The sequence below is a fragment of the Polyodon spathula genome, chromosome 34, assembly GCF_017654505.1.
Source record: "Polyodon spathula isolate WHYD16114869_AA chromosome 34, ASM1765450v1, whole genome shotgun sequence".
NCBI classification, from domain to species: Eukaryota; Metazoa; Chordata; class Actinopteri; order Acipenseriformes; family Polyodontidae; genus Polyodon; species Polyodon spathula.
In genome coordinates this window covers 5,997,940-6,016,395 of record NC_054567.1, presented here as the reverse complement: position 1 = coordinate 6,016,395, position 18,456 = coordinate 5,997,940, and positions in this window count along the sequence as shown.

Here is an 18,456-nt window from a genome sequence, read left to right as displayed (position 1 = left end):
TTGTTGTCCAAAGCATTGTTCCACAGTCCAATTTATGTGTTCTTGTGCATATTTTAGCCTTTTAGTCTTGTTCCCCTTTCTTAAGAGAGGTATTCTTACTGCAACACATCCTTTAAGTCCTGATTTCAAGAGTGACCTTCATACTGTTGATTAGATGGACATGGACATGGACACCTGTGCCTTCTGCCAGTTCTGTTGTCAATTCAACGCTTGTCGTCTTTTTATTGCTTAAGGATCTACAAGTATTGCTCATCCTCGTTAGACAACATTGTGTCTTCCAGTCCTGGGTTTGTCAATTACAGTTGATGTTTCTCTGTACTTGTTGATTATACTTTGGCTACCACACCTTGAAAATCGAGTGATGCGAGCTATTGCACTCAATGTTTTTCCTTTTGCAAGTCAAGATTTTTATAACAGTAGAAAACACTAGTGGAGGCTTTGAGTAAATTGTTGATGCTCATATTGCATCAGAGTCGAAAAATGCAACATGTCTAAGACTTTTTCACAGCAGTGTGTGTGTGTGTGTGTGTGTGTGTGTGTGTGTGTGTGTGTGTGTGTGTGTGTGTGTATATATTATACACACACACATACATAGAGTATATTCTCTTATTACAACAGTGTACCATTGTGATGGAAAAGTATGCTGTCTGTTAATTGTAATTCGACATGCGGGGGGGGGGCACATCCATGGAGCTGGAGGGGGTACGGTGAGGAACAAAAGCGGGGTTAACAGAAAGTTCTTCTGTTGTGCGTCAGGTCAAAGCTCTGCTACGATAAAGCTCAGCAGCTGGAGTGAGTACAGTCAGGAGATTGTGTGTGCTGAGCCTCCCTGTAAACAGCTAGGGGGGGTCAGTGTTGTTCCAGCCTTACCCAGCCTGCTCGTCCTGAAGGCATTGTTAGTGGGGGTTGGGAGGGCGCCCTGCTGATGCTGTGAGCGGCATTATAAAGAGGTACAGTAGAGCTGAGCCAGGTGCAAGCAACAGTTAATAGAATTGAAAAAAATATTAAAAAGAAAAAAATACACCTTCCTGTAGAAATCGCATTCAGTGTTTACAGAAATTGCAACAGAAACAGACTTCTGAAAACTGTAAAATAGTGTTCGAAATCAGTTCTCGCAAGCACATTTTTATTTTATTTATTTACTAATGAAAAAATAGAACACAAAACAGCTTATTTTCGTTTCAAATTTACTACCAATTAATACCAATTTCAGTGTAATAAATTATTGCAAAACTGAAGTTTGCATAAATATGGACTTTGAAATTTATTGTGTGCTAAGACAAGTTTGTGATTGAAATTCTAATATAAATTATTTTGTAATTACTTTTCATAGACACATAAGTAACTTTTACTTGCTCTTTTAAACCTCCTTTAAATTTGGACACATAAAATCATATAAAATAACAATAAAAACAGTTATACAGTTATTTTTAGTTTTGGGGCCCTATTATGGCACATGTTTAGACCCTGGATATGCAGGATTTAGACCCCTGCAAAACCCTGAAATTTGTTTTTGGTGGGGGGGACATTGCCCCCTTAACCCTCGCTGGGGGAGGACCCTATACCCCCCTGCCTTCTACTTAGGATTTCTAGCCTCCTACTTTTTAAATGAAACTACTGTCATCATTATCCACTGCTGGATGAAGGCCTCCCTAAGGTTCCACAAAAGCCTGTACACTGCGTCCCTCATCCACGTTGCTCCAGCTTGTTTCCTAATTTCATCTTGCCATCTCTCTGGAGGTAGTCTTCTTGGTCGCTTTTATGTAATAATAATATCTTTATTTTTATATAGCACTTTTCACAGTGGACCACCATCACAAAGCGCTTTACAGAGGTAGGCTGTGAACTGTGCATTATATGGACATTGATTTAACATCTCATCCGCAGGATGGAGCACAAGGTGGTTAAGGGACTTGTTCAGGGTCACACAGGTGAGATTTGAACCGTTGACCTGGTTACAGTCCCTAGACTTTAAACACTGGACCAGGTTTCGCATTTGTAAGTTAGCACTGGCAGCACGCACTGGTCTAAGACTTTCCTCTTGAGGCATAAGGTTAGTTTCCCTTTCAGAACCAAGTTTAATCTTATAAAGGCAGTCAAGCCCATTTTTGCTCTTCTGCTGATTTGGCACATTTGGTTCTCCGTCTCTGAATCTTACTGTCCCAGGTATACATAGTTATTGACTTCAAACTTGATCCCACTGATATCAGGTTCCTGTGCAGTGGTATATTTATTGAACATGAGTTGAGTCGTCTTCAGATTCATTTACAAACCCGCTTTGATGCTAGCCTTGTGTAGTTCTTGTTTGTAACTCTTCTGGGCACGTTGTAAATATGAGGTGATTCAAGTAGGTTCCATTGATCTTCAGTCCCTTATTTTCCCAGGCCGGTGCTTAGGGTGACCATGAAGGGCTTTGGGGAAATTATATCTCCTTGACGAACTTCCTTTTTCAATCTTGATTTTGTTGCTATTTTTATGAAGTTTTACTGTGGATGTTGCTTTCTTGTATAAGGTGCTGATCAAGTCTCAATTCCGTGTTTTTTCAGAGAGCTTAATACAGATCTTGTGCAAACAGAGTCAAAGGCTTTTTTGTAGTCGATGAATCTCAAGCAAAGTTGTAGTTTGTACTTGTTGCTGGTTTGGGTCACTTGCCATACAACTTGAAGATGACTGATTGTGCTAAATCCACTCGTGAATCCTGCTTGCTCATTTGATTGTGCGGAGTCAAATTTATTTTGGAGATTTTTTTTGTATATATTTTTTTTAATATATACTGCATCCAGTAAAGCGCTTTGTGATGGTGGACCACTATGAAAGGTAATAGCAAATGTAATGTAAATGCTATTACTAGATACAGAAGTGCTATACGTTGTTCTGATGCTAAAGGTGTCTTCTCAAAAGTCTTAGCAGATGGTTTGTGGTTGACACGTGTGGTCCTCTAAGCCATTAAAGGTTCTGCTAAACCTATGAACATATTTAATTGTCACACTGACAGACAACAGAGGCTAATTTCCAGCAGAGTGCTCTCAGGACAAGAAAAGATCCAGGGCTTTGTCCTTTGATAAACAGAAGATTTAAAAAAGACTTTGTCGCTGTTATCTGTTAATCCAAATGAACAGTACTTTACATAAAGATTGAGATTGTTACTGATGACAGCTGGGTCCCAGCTCCCAGCTTCATTCTTCTCAGCAAGCCATGTGGCCTTGCTTGATCCTTCTCTGTAGCCACCAGGTTAGAAAGACCAGGACTGAAATGCTCATTGAAAAACATCTTTTCATTTAAACATTTCAGCCCTTTCTCTCTTTTGAGAAAATACTAATTTAACAAATTCAGTGACAAACGTTTCTACTCGACCACTGAAACAGACTTCTAGTCAAAAGATTTGTCATTGAATTTGGTTTCTTTAGTATTGCATGTTTTAATAATATGGAGGATGTATATCTACGGCATCGCCCCTCTCTCGTTGGTATCCAAACACTTGTTCATGTTGTGACAGGCCTGGGGAAGGAAGACATATCTATCTAGAATTGAGTGATGGTTGGGCCAGTGGGAGTCTAACTTGAAACATAACTATTGGAGCTCCATCAGTGTAACTTGAAACATAACTATTGGAGCTCCATCGATAAATACATGTGGGTTGATGGTATGAGGTCTTCCACCATATGTCATTCTGCCTTAATAATTAATTTTAATGGTTGTTTATGTCTTATTTCACATCATTCAAAGTACTATAGTTGATCAGTTTATTGATTAATAACAAAAACATGTTTTTTTTTTTTTTTTATTGCACCAGCTATCTTTTTTACAGACAGTTCTGAGAAGTTGTGAAATAAGTAGGGGCAGTACCATACTGTCTACTAGTCTTGGGTGTTATCTTAGGTAAGGTAGTCCAAGATTAGTGTTCATCAGGATCTGTGAGACCAGGTTGGGGATGTTTGTCACCTATCAAAAAGCAACTGCAAGAAGCTCTCCATTAAAATGTGATGTATTTATGGTTCACTAGAACATGAATGTGTACGAGACTAAGTGTGTACAAGATTTGTGTGTATGGAAAATATTCAGTAAAAAAACTGCACACATCCTACTGTATGAACACTACACCTGATGCTATGTTTGACTTGCAAAGCTTTGACAAGGGTTAAACGTTTTAGAAAAAGCACTTGGAACATGTCTGAACATTTAAACTCTAAAATTTAAGCATTTCTAAAAACCTCTAAACATCCCTAAAAAACAGAATTTCAAGTGGCATCCATAAAATGACAAGTTCTCCAGGTTTGCATTGCATTTTACGTTTCCTGATTTAAAAAAAAAATAATCACCAGTGTATATTTAAATTTCAGTTATTGATTTGAATTAATTATACACTATGTTCTCCACTGCAAATTTTACACATAGTAGGACCCTGTATTCCAATGAAAATGTCAGTAAGCCTATTTTAAGGTATTTATTGTAGCTGTTTTGTGAAGTAGATGCTGTCGGTTAAGCCAATTTCTTTGTCTTCTATTCACTTCTGTCCTTTAAAACAGAAGTGTGGCTCTGCAGTGCCTCCACTGTGCCTTGTGAGATGTTACAAACATAAGAATTACAAGCAAAATGATGGTACAGCAATAGGATCTAAATTAGGAATGCATTTTGCCAATACATACATGGGGAAATGGGAAGAACAATTACTTAGAAAATCAGAGAGAGAAACTTAAGAATACATTTGGTTTGTAGGTGATATTTTGGAGTTTGGGCAAATGGGGAAGAATCTCTTTTTTCCAGTTTCATAAAATGGCAAATTAAATAGACAACAATATTAAGGTAGACCTTCGATGGACAAGAAAAGAAATATAATTTTTAGAGACCATAGTAAAACCTGAAGGTGCACCAGTATTTACACATGCCCTCTGCACATCCAGTACACACTAAAAGGGCAATCCCAAAGGGTCTAGAAATAAACATATGAAGAATATGCTCTAAAGAAAGTGACTATGTAAAAAAAGAAATGTATTGAAAACAAATCTTAAAGAGGATACAAGATAGTTTGGAAACACTTGCGAATTCTACATAATTCAGAAAAATTGAAAAAGCCCCAGTTGTAGCATTCAAAAGAGAAGCTAATTTAGGTGATATTTTAGTTCACAGTAAACATTAAAGAGTAATTGACAGAATCGGTTCTACAAATAGTTGCACTAGTACATGTAAAGTATGTAAATACATTGAATTGTTCATCACTGATCCATGGGGATGAACAGCAGCCCAGGTCAGATAGCAGGCAGACCGCCTCAGAGCAAGCAACTCCAGCTCCCAGCAGGTCATCACGCCATCAGACAGACGCTCCAGCCAGCGAAAAACGCAATAGGAACTTGCTCACATTTTCAGTGAAATGAAAGCATTCATGCAAGCCTTTACGGATACCTTATCCTCAGTCAACCCCAAACTCAGCAGTTCGGATAAACGAGTGTCCAGCATCGAGGAACAGAAGCAGCGTTTCGCAGTTTTAGTGTCCTCCTTTCCTGCCATAAACGCAGCTGCAGCTACAGTCACTTCTGGTTTTACACCAACCCAGGTCAGGTCTACAACCTTGCATCTGCAACAGCATAAGATTCTGCCACCTCAACCACAGCCCGTCTTTACTCAATATCCCAGCAGATTCGACGCAGCATCATTTGAAGGTAAAGAAGTTTAATCTGGTTTCTCTGTTGACGGCTACATTGGGATTTTTGTACCATAGAGTGGTGGATTTGTGAGTCATGCTGAACCCCAGAGATCCCAATTACTGAAGAATCTTACCCTGGGGGAATTTGTCCTTTCCTTTGCTATATTTAGAGATGTGTTAAAAAAAAAAAATTTGTCACGCTGCCTTCGGAGTACCAAGCGAAGACCGGCCTGCCTTGCATTACTTGTGATGTGTTGGTGTTTGAAACTGAAGAAATTGAAAACATGTAACTGCCATTAGCTTTAAATGATTAATTCAAGTTGGTTCCTAAATGCCAATACTCTACATGTTTTTCATTTGGTTACATTATGTAGCATTGACTTTCATTTAAAACGACAATATGGAAGTTAGTTATTCTCATTATTATACTACTAGTCTAAGGGAGTTCAAGTTTACTACTACTACAAAAAAAATACTAAAATAAAGTTCAGTGAAATGTTTCAACTGAAAGTTTTTTAATGTCTTCAGTGTTAAAGACAGAAGACTTCTGGTGGAAACATCTGTTCTTGAACTAACTAGGGTTCATTTAAAATGTCTAAATGAAGCACTGTTGAGTTTCATAGTCATGGATAAACTGTGGAACTTGAGTACAGTTACTGTGTACCTTCATTTCTTTATCTACTGGAAACTGAAGATGTTTTATTGGTGGCATGTGCTGCATTCCATGGATCAGTAGTATTTATCAAGTGGAGTAGAGATTAAGCCTTTTGTCTTGCCTGCAGTTGATCTTGACAAAATAATTTACAACTTAGCAGCTTGCTTAGAATTTGTAGCTGATGAACCCTGTGCTTCGGTAAATGGCTTGCTTCGTTAACCTTCATGCATTGCAGGGTGAGTGTGTCTGGAGATTACCACACTGTATATAATATAACACTAGCCAAAGCCCAGACGTCTGAATGAATTGCATTTCTTCACTCCGTCTGACAACACTTTAAAGAAGTGACCGCAATTGTTTTCCAAGGGGTTATCAAAGTACTATATCATATTCCATTGAAATTCATGCTGCATCTGTGCTATGAGTAACACAGAAAGTTATTGTTTGTTTATTTAGCAGATTTTTTTTTTTATCCAAGGCGACTTACAGAGGCTAGGGTGTGTGAACTATGCAGCAGCTACAAAGTCACTTACAACAACATCTCACCCGAAAGACGGTGCACAAGGAGGTTCAGTGACTTGCTCAGGGTCACACAGTGAGTCAGTGGCTGAGCTGGGATTTGAACCCGGGACCTCCTGGTTACAAGCCCTTTTATTTAACCACCCAAAACTCCCGGAAACGCAGCAGACCTAATGCTGCTTGCTGACGGTGCTTTTTCCTCGTCCTCTCCTCAGTTTTCTCTTTTGTTGGTATTATTCGGTTTGGAATTTGACGAATGTGAGCTTCAGTTTGCTTGTGGTTTCAATCATCCTGTTGGATCCCTACTGTACATGCTGTTGATATAGTTCTCAGTTTAACCCTTTATGCAAGACCATAGACACACGGCACTATTCAAATGGCATCAGCCTTGTGTGGAATGTGTAACACTAAGGGAAGAACAGGTGGTACAGTAACAGCGCTGGTGTGAAATACATTCCTTTGTTGTGGATCTGCAATGCTAAACAACACTGGTTGTAAAAAATCTCCAATTTGCTTTTCTGAGCCTTTTGAAGAATGCTTTATAGCTAAATAAAACAATGAACTTGGGATGTGAAATGTGAGGAACTCAGGGAACCAGGAGCCAAGGAGTCTTCGGTGAGTTCTGGGCTAGAGACAGCAAGGGATAACAAACTTCCTCTGTGCTGAAACACTGCCAAAGCAATTCAACAAGTGCTCCCTTTGTCTGAATACTTTATACAGATTACATCAAGCCTTCCTCACTCCTTGGGACATCTTTTAAACTAGCACCTGACAACATTATAATACTAGCCGTTATGCTGATAAAGTACATACAATAAGTACAATTTGTATAGAACCACATGCATAATGTAAATCAGAATGGATTTTCTCACTGATTTTTTTTTTTTTTACTATAAATATTTTCTAAAATAATTTTTCATCTTTTAATAAAACTACCATCGGGTATATTTGCAGAAATGAACTTGTCTATTGCCACTTTTCTTTTCCTGTGATCGAATAGCTTAGAATACATCTGCTAACACGAATGAACAACATTTCATACATGGGCCTACACAGGATTCGACACACATGGATAAAATAGTAAATGTGGAAATAGTTCAGCAAATATAGATTTCTGAAAAGATTTCTTTATCAACTTGGATTTTCTGTAGATTTAAGGAAGCTGGAAAACACGTCTGGAATAAGCTACAAACAATGCCAGTCTTGCATTGTGTGAGTACAGACCTAAGTGCTGAGCTGTGTGTGGCTTTTCTGGCCAGGTTGGTTCGAGAGTCTGTAATACCGGTTAAGGATCTGGTTTAGCGAGTTCCAGACAGCTAATTCAAAGTCCAGTTACTATTGCATTCCACAGTCAACAACAGACAAACAGTTGAGTTAGTTTTTGTTTACACTGCTTGGAATTAAAATGAAATGTAATGAATTAAATAAAAATAGCTTTTGGAATAAACTCTTTGCAGACTTTTTTTAATCCATTTGAATAAACTCCACATTAGGCAGCAGAAATACAGTTTGCAGCCATTTAAGTTCAAGAGATGAAAATCTATTTCCTAAGGAGACGTGGTCAAAGCACAAAAGACATTATAAAGACACTAAGGATTAGGTTCTCAAAACTGTTTCCTCCAAATGTTGACACAATAAAAAAAAATAAAAGGGAAACCACAAAGTTACCAAACCAGAAATATACAACAGATGTTAAATATGGTACTTTTAAACCATTTCTTATTTCTTTAGAATTGTTACTGGTGTTTTATCTAAATATCTTTGAGTGTAGAATGAAACTCTTTTTCCAAAGTGTGTGTTTGTTCAAACTGCCTAAGATCAGAAGTTGTTGTTAGTAGTAGTAGTAGTTTATTTGACAGATGCCTTTACGCAAGGCTAATACATGTGTTGCAGGGCAGTATGTAAATAGCGTAGTTTACAGTAAGTGCAAATACTACTGCAATATAATAGGAGATAAGAAGTACCAATTTAGGTTTAAGACAATTTGAGCAGCATTTCCAAAAAAGTGTTATTGCCAGTGTAATTGCCAAAGTCAATGCTACATAGTGATTTTGTTGATTTAACACTGGAGTTATCATTTACAACCTTTTGAAAATCCTGCCATTTGCGTCTTTATAAATGTTACCGGTAGTAATTAGTAACATATTGAGATAATGTGACAATGTCCACTATAAAATAGCAGAAACAGTTATATACCAATGCTTATCAAAGTTAAGGAGGTCATGCCAGCCACTCTATATAAGTGAGTTGTACAGAGGAACCAGAGTTTAACAATCTTTTAATACAAAGAACAGACCTACAGATGAAACTAGGTACACACCAGCCTGGCACCAGAGAAACAGCCATTTTGTAAGTGCTATCAGTCCCTTGAATAAATTTACCAGGTATTCCAGTTGTCTTATGTAAATTACAAACCCTTTTGTTGAAAGTGCAATTCAGAAGTTCCCTTTGAGCTTGTGGCTCAGTGCAGTATAATTCCAATTAACCCCTGTCATAAAGTCACCAGTCACTGTCAATGACCAGGATTTGACCTTTTGTAGGTGAGATTATCTTGACAAGATAAAATGATGCTGCGAATTTAGAGTCAGGGCCAGCCTTTGCCTAAAGACAAAGTAAACCCTGTGCTTCATAGTGGGATCTTGAAAATGCGACATGTAAGGATATAAAACACTTATATATAAAACACTTATACACACACACACAGTGCCTATAAAAAGTCAACACCCTCTTTCAAAATTTTCACCTTTTGTTGCCTTATAGCCTGGAATTTAAAATAGCTTTTTTTTTTTTTTCCCTTTATCTACACATCCTACCCCACAACTTACAAGTGGAAAAAATATTCTAGAAATTTGTAGAAAGTTTATTAAAAATTAAAAATAAAAACTGAAATAGCTTGGTTGGATAAGTGTAATAGCAGTCCTAAATTTAGCCCAGTTGTAACCAATCGCCTTCAAAATCACACACCAAGTTAAGTGGCCTCCACCTGTGTTAAATTGTAGTGATTCACATGATTTCAGGATAAAGTCAGCAGTTCCTGTAGGGTAGTGCATTCCAAAGCAAAGACTCAACCATCAGCACCAAGGTGCTTTCAAAAGAACGCTGGGACAAAGTTGTTGAAAGGCACAGATCAGGGGATGGGTATAAAAAAATATCAAAGGCCTTGAATATCCCTTGGAGCACTGTCAAGACTATTATTAAGAAGTGGAAGGTGTATGGCATCACCAACACCCTGCCTAGATCAGGCCGTCCCTCCAAACTGAATGACCGAGCAAGAAGGAGACTGATCAGAGAGGCTACCAAGAGGCCAATGGCAACTTTGCAAGAGCTACAAGCTTTTATGACCAAGACTGGTCAAAGTGTTTATGTGACAACAATATCCCAAGCACTCCACAAATCTGGCCTGTATGGTAGGGTGGCAAGAAGGAAGCCATTACTCAAAAAAGCCACCTTGAATCCCATTTGCTGTATGCAAAAAACACTCAGGAGATTCTGCAGCCATGTGGCAAAAAGTTTTGTGGTCTGACAAAACTAAAACTGAACTTTTTGGCCTAATTGTAGCATTATGTTTGGCGCAAACACAATACAGCGCATCACCCAAAGAACACCATCCCTACTGTGAAGCATGGTGATGGCAGCATCATGTTATGGGGATGTTTCTCATCGGCAGAGACTTGGGCACTTGTTAGGATAGAAGGGAAAATGAATGGAGCAAAGTACAGAGAAGTCCTTGAGGAAAATCTGCTGCCCTCTGCTAGAAAGCTGTAACTGGGACAGACGTTCACCGTTTAGCATGACAACAACCCAAAGCACACAGCCAAAGCTACATTGGAGTGGCTAAGGAATAAAAAGGTATATGTCCTTGAGTGGCCCAGTCAGAGCCCCGACCTAAATCCAATTGTAAATTTGTGGCATGACTTCAAGATTGTTGCCAATCAACACTCCCCAAGGAACTTGACAGAGCTTGAACAGTTTTGTAAAGAATGGTTAAATATTGCCAAATCTAGGTGTGCAAAGTTGGTAGAGAACTACACAAACAGACTCACAGCTGTAATTGCTGACAAAGGTGCTTCCACCAAGTATTAACTCGAGGGTAGAGACTTGTCCAATTATGATCTTTTGTATTTTTTAATATATAATATAATTTTTTATTTTTATTTATTTATTTTCTCAATAAACTTTTTTTCCCTTAACAATGGGAAGTATGGTGTGGAGATAAGTTGAAAAAAATCATAATTTAAATGCATGAAGCTCTGAGGCACTGACGCAACAAAATGTGAAAAAGTTCAAGGGGGTGTAGACTCTCTACAGGCACTGTATATTGTGGGAACTGCACGGCCCGTCGTGGTTTACACCTTACATAGATAGTCAGTATCAAAAACTTTGTTAAAATAACTTTAAGGTTGCAGTTCAAAAGTCGGGAAATGTGAGGTTAAGGAACGCAACCTTAACTCGCCCCTGTTATGCCAGTGCGTCATAGCAATGAAAACAAAGTCATTTTTCAGGAAAATATATATAATTATAAGAACATGAGTAGGGCCCAACCTAAATTTTACCTAAAAAAAACTTTAAAAAAATTGCAGTAATTTACAAAATCCAGTGTTATTTTTAAAATTATTTAGAACATAAAAACCAATGAGCTGAAATGGTAAACACTGTGGCATTATTTTGTATGCCAATGAATGTATTCACAATGTTCTGACCGTAACTATGCATTCATACAAAACAAATAAACAAAAAAAAAAAACATGTCTAATAGTCTCACTGGTACATTTTAAAGGAATTAGTTGCAACAAAAATACTGTACAAAATTGAGTCCAGTAACCTTTATAGCTTTACATTTAATATACAAGGCAAATTCATATAAAGATCGTTTTACTTCATTTAGTATAAGGCGGTTCTAAGAAAAACATTGATTTAAAAACACTGTGCTAATTTGGTCTATTCATTAAATGTTTGTGAGTTGGCATGGGGCTCACAGACAAATAGTCACACAGTGGCACTGCCAGTGAACACATGCGATTGAAAATTCCTGGAAGCGCGGTCATATTGAGCTCAGTCCAACTGCGTCCCTCCCTCTGTTTTGTACTTCATTAACCAATGATACAGAACATCTTTCTTGTGGCTTAGTGGTGGGAGGTGCACAGTAAAAAGAATGGCAACAATAATACATTATGATAAGGAGTCATTTTCTCGCAGGACGAGATTAGACAGAATTAAATTGAATTGTGACAGAACAGGCCAGCAGACGCTAAGCAAGTTTGTGAATGGGTTGCAGGCCAGATGTGCTGGTGCTGAGCGAGTTTGTGAATGGGTTGCAGATTAGATGTGCTGGTGCTGAGCGAGTTTGTGAATGGGTTGCAGATCAGATGTGCTGGTGCTGAGCGAGTTTGTGAATGGGTTGCAGGCCAGATGTGCTGGTGCTGAGCGAGTTTGTGAATGGGTTGCAGGCCAGATGTGCTGGTGCTGAGCGAGTTTGTGAATGGGTTGCAGATTAGATGTGCTGGTGCTGAGCGAGTTTGAATGGGTTGCAGGCCAGATGTGCTGGTGCTGAGCGAGTTTGTGAATGGGTTGCAGATTAGATGTGCTGGTGCTGAGCGAGTTTGTGAATGGGTTGCAGATTAGATGTGCTGGTGCTGAGCGAGTTTGTGAATGGGTTGTAGATTAGATGTGCTGGTGCCGAGCGAGTTTGTGAATGGGTTGCAGATCAGATGTGCTGGTGCTGAGCGAGTTTGTGAATGGCTTGTAGATTAGATGTGCTGGTGCTGAGCGAGTTTGTGAATGGGTTGCAGATTAGATGTGCTGGTGCCGAGCGAGTTTGTGAATGGGTTGCAGATTAGATGTGCTGGTGCTGGGCGAGTTTGTGAATGGGTTGCAGATTAGATGTGCTGGTGCTGAGCGAGTTTGTGAATGGGTTGTAGATTAGATGTGCTGGTGCTGAGCGAGTTTGTGAATGGGTTGCAGATTAGATGTGCTGGTGCTGGGCGAGTTTGTGAATGGGTTGTAGATTAGATGTGCTGGTGCTGGGCGAGTTTGTGAATGGGTTGCAGATCAGATGTGCTGGTGCTGAACGAGTTTGTGAATGGCTTGTAGATTAGATGTGCTGGTGCCGAGCGAGTTTGTGAATGGGTTGTAGATTAGATGTGCTGGTGCTGAACGAGTTTGTGAATGGCTTGTAGATTAGATGTGCTGGTGCTGAGCGAGTTTGTGAATGGGTTGCAGATTAGATGTGCTGGTGCTGAGCGAGTTTGTGAATGGGTTGTAGATTAGATGTGCTGGTGCTGAACGAGTTTGTGAATGGGTTGTAGATTAGATGTGCTGGTGCCAGCGAGTTTGTGAATGGGTTGTAGATTAGATGTGCTGGTGCCGAGCGAGTTTGTGAATGGCTTGCAGATTAGATGTGCTGGTGCCAGCGAGTTTGTGAATGGGTTGCAGATTAGATGTGCTGGTGCTGAACGAGTTTGTGAATGGCTTGTAGATTAGATGTGCTGGTGCTGAGTGAGTTTGTGAATGGGTTGCAGATTAGATGTGCTGGTGCTGAGTGAGTTTGTGAATGGCTTGTAGATCAGATGTGCTGGTGCTGAGTGAGTTTGTGAATGGGTTGCAGATTAGATGTGCTGGTGCTGAACGAGTTTGTGAATGGGTTGCAGATTAGATGTGCTGGTGCTGGGCGAGTTTGTGAATGGCTTGTAGATTAGATGTGCTGGTGCTGAACGAGTTTGTGAATGGGTTGCACTGCGGCATATGCCGTCGGTTATTTCACACCCTGCTCTTGTACAGTAAAGGCATTTTAAGGCATGTTTTGTTTGGTCTTTGGCAGAATATTAACCTGTTGCAAGCCACGCTCAAACATTGATAATGGAGATAATAGATAGAGTGACTGTTATGTGATGGATCGAATACCACAACCAGCAGATGACTGATTTGTGATGGATTTATCAGCAGACACTTCAGTGCTGGACTGTACAGTTATTCAAAAACATTTGCTTATTGTAACAAATTATCATTATTTTAAGGTTAAAGAATGGACTAGTTGCAAATTAGCTACAAGTCGTTTTGTTGAAAGCTATGGCTAATGTCTTCCTGATTACTGTAAATCTATGCGTGAGAGATTTAACTAACATTTTGAGCAAACATTTGTTTACTATTTAAACTACTGTACATTTTCAATACAATTATTTCATATTAAATAATTTAGATTTCACTATTTATTCATTGAGTTGATTTTCACATACCGTATTCAATTATTGGCTTCCGTCAACAAAAATGTAAAAAATCATTGCAAGATTCTCAAAAACAGACTTTCGGTTACATTTTTGAGTATGCCGGTAACTCTTTGCAGTCTTAGTTGATTGGCAACAATAATGTACTGTAGAGTTTGTGGCAGTGGTTCTCTCCATTTATCTTTCTCTGTAATGAACAACTGGGTGTTGATGTATGAAGTGCCATTAAAGGAGAATGCAGGGACTCTCTGAAGGGAGTTGGCAACTGAATCCCTTTAGATGTTAGCGATTCATTTTAAGCCCTTGAGATGACCTTGGGTCTATCAGAACAACAAAAGCTATCTTAAATGATCAGCTTTTGTGCAATTGCAACAAAGGTTCTATAGAATGCGTACATTGTGTACCAGGACATTAAGGGTTAGCCTTGGGACTACCGCAGTGATCAGAAAGAGTTGATTATGGAGTTCCATGAGGAATGGGTGTAGAGCATAGACTGGGTCCTTTATTTTGGTTGTGAGAGATTTATTATTGGAGTATTTCATAAAGGACCTACTAAACAAGTATTTCAGTAGCATACATCCATTGCCATGAAGTGACTCATCTGAGACTTACACTAACCTTATCATGGAACAGTAAGTTGCAGATATGTGTTGCATATATTACCTCTCTGGAATCAGAATTTTAGATAAGTGATGAGAGTTAGGGGTGCTGAACCCAGAACCTTGGAACTAACATTAGAACATGTAAACAAACTGGAAAACAACTTGTACTAGTATAACCCTCCCAAACATTGCCACAAGTCCTATATTTTTAAATGCCAGTCTAACACACAATCAAGTAATATTTAAAGTAATAATAATGTTTGCCTTGTGCAGTTAATTGTATATGGTCAAGTATTACTAAACGTAAAGTATTCAAATTCACGTATCCACACAACTGTACATTTAATTGTAAAAAGAAATGCCTGACCTGCCTGTTTGAACTGTGTCTCACAGGCCCTTTACTTTAGTTCAAATATACAAACAAAACTTGTACTAAACATAAATGGCCATTCGGTCCAAAAGCTTACAGAACAATTTCAAGTGAAAAAAGCCTTCCACCTATGGGAAGATTGGGGAGTGTGGTAATAGCAACGCTTTTCTCTGTTTTTGAAAGTCTTGTATGAACAGCTGCAGCACGACTTTCTGTAAGTTTGTCCAGCCTTGTTGTTATTTTTGTAGCAAATGTTACGGATATTTGTTTTTATTGCCATCAGTAGCTCCAGCCACAATAATTCTGAATGTTTTCATTTCAAATGGTGAAGCATTGAACTTGTGTGTTTGTGGTACGGCAATTTTGTTTGGCATAATTATTCACATACCACGGTTTTCTTGTTGAGTTCTCAAAATACTTCCAAACGTGGCTTCCTTTGTTTAGAGGTGCCATTTTAAATATAGAACAAACTTAGAAAAAACTTTTGTTATTACCCTGACGTGGCATTGATTCCATACCACGCCTGCTACAGGCATAAACACTCACACAGTGCACCAATGACGCGTCAGATTGACCGAGAATAAAACCCGCCACAGTGTCAATCTTTCTGTTGCACCAATTAGAAAAGCTACTTGAAGACAATTGCCAAACCTCATCCTTTTTATAATATCAGCCCTTACTGTGGCACTGGAGCAGTTGGATACGCGGCGGACCGCTGACTGTAAATTATTAAAATTAATTCATAAAAAAATACGCGTTTTGACATTTGTCACATGACACGGTTATACATCCAGCATGTTAGTCAATGTTTTACCACTTCATATATTACCACTTCATATATATATATATATATGTGTGTGTATGTATGTATATGTATATATATATATATATATATATATATATATATATATATATATATATATATATATATATATATATATATATATATGTGTGTGTGTGTGTGTATGTGTGTGTGTGTGTGTGTGTATATATACATACACACACACAATTTGACAGCCTGTTGTGTTTGTTGCTCGCTTTGAGTTTCCTCTGCATTCTCGAAGTCCCCCCAATCACATTAACTGGATTTGTGCAAAGGTCTGTGCCCCCAAATTCTTCAACAGTTCAAAGTTCCGCATCTGTTTAGTAGCTGCTGCTATTGTAAAGTTAACAATTCCTTAACTACTTCTGGTCTCCAATTACTATCTCGTTCTTGAAAAGCCATTGTATTTGAAAAAAAATGAAAGCATGTAAATAACACAGATGATCAAAATACCCAACACGTCTGGTACACATGCAGTCACGCAGGATGTTTACTTTCAATCCACGGCCACAGTAGTGCTTCACTGCCGGCATAGCCTTTCACACAGATATGTCTGTCTGTCTGTCTGTCTCTGTATATATCTACCTATCTCTATGTCTGTCTATCACTATATATATATATATTTATATCTCGATTGTAATTAAATCAAAGATATGCATGTATGTATGTATGTCTATTATGCTTTACATATTTCCGTGCAGCTCTGTTATTTGTAATATTGTATTGAAAAACCCATCCCTAATTTGAATACATTTAAACAGATGTTGTCACTTGTAGTCACAGTGATACTGCTAGTTATGTTGTTGTTTTAATAACCTCGTTAATATACTTTTATCGGGGGGGTGGAATTTTGGCATGACAGTGGCATGAATGTTCCTGTCTGCTCCCGAGAAACAAAGCTAGAAGAGAAATCTTTGGGTCCTGACCAAACCCCTACACGCATATTGTGCACGTGTGTTTTGTAGCCCTGCAAGATGGAGGATGCTGTTTTGTGTTCTATCAGTTTTATTTTGAACTTAGGAAAGGTAATTCTTTTATGAGTGATGCAACAGAACAGAGGCTGGGTGCATTGAAATTGAAAGTATGTCTTTGGATTTGGTTCAAGATATACAGCACTTACAGAGTTAATGAAAAGAGAGGTTTCCAAGCTGTAGCAACAAAACTCTCCAAGACAGGGAGACCATGGATACCATTAGGGTTAAAAGGTCATGTGAAATCAAAAAGTTAAATAGAAATTCTTAAATTATTAAAAAAAACTTTGTTATTTGTGACAGTAACTGTCCTACATAGAAAGCTCTATATTTTTTACACTTTGTTCAGTTGATGCTGAAAAATGTTACAGAAATGAATTTAAAAGCATGCCTGTAAACAGTGATCGTTTCTATGGCTTCTGTCTCTGTCTCTGTTGATCAGAGACACTCGTCTCATCGGACCTGCTGCCATGCATCAGGTTTGAGTCAAAACCAGGGAGGAGGCTGGGCTGACGATGGGCTTTTGGAATTTACCAGTATATACAGCAGGGGTATACTGATTCTTTGTATATTGTGCTACTTTCCTTCTCGTAATATGTATCATTTGTACAGTGATACAAGACCAACATAACTCCACTGCAGTTCACTGAATGATTCTGCACTGAAGAATAAGTGTGTTTTATAGTTGGTTTGAAAAGTGCTCTCCCTGTCGCTTCATTTTTGTCTTTTAACAAAACGTCATACAAGTAGCCATCAGGACCATCACATTCATCAAGATATACACTGCAGCCAAAAAAAAAAAGTCTTAAGCCACAGACCTATTTTTGAGGGTACACTGGAGAGAAAATGCCATACCCGGTTCCACATTAGGGGGGTTTTGCAGCTGCAAATCACTTTGTGCGTGTCCTTACATCTACCCTTTAATGACCAAGTAGTCCAAGTGAGGTTACAGGCAACAAACTCCTCATTCCAGGTTGTGCTGCTTTCCTATAACAAGAACATTTAGGGGTGCCATTCTGCTAGTGAGATGTCCTGCTCATTAAAAGCTTGTCTGTATTTCAAAGACGAGATTCTAATCTATTCAGGGAAGATATTGATGAAGATATTTAGTAAGTAAGGGGCCTGAGTGAGGGAAAATGAGCAGTAAAATACAATCGGCTTTACAGCATGGTAGCTTTCTCTAGTGGTCTGGATATATTTTAATATTGTAACATTAACTGTCGCTACTTACTTTACTATAAAATACCTGCCTATTCCTTTCGTACCACCAGTTGAAAGGGGGCAACACGTGTGCTTTCGCAGATTTGATGTACCAGTTTTGTGGCTGTCGATCACAAAAACATAGTGACAGGTTTTACAAGCAATGAATCCAGTCACATGTTCATTATTTTCATTCACTATGATTCCAAAAGAATTCCACACTTCTGAGTTACCTCTCAAACTATTATACATGATATAAACCCGGCGCTACCTTTTGGTTTCACCTCGTTCACAGGCGTTTTTAATATCACCAAGCAAAAGCAGACTTGATGAAAGGATGTTGCGAAGTATCAAACAAGCGGCAGCTGCTTAGTCAGCAGAGTCCTCCCTAATCTGCACTTTTACCTTCTAATACGTTATTTGGGAAAGGGTTACAGATGAGTAAGCTAAAAGGA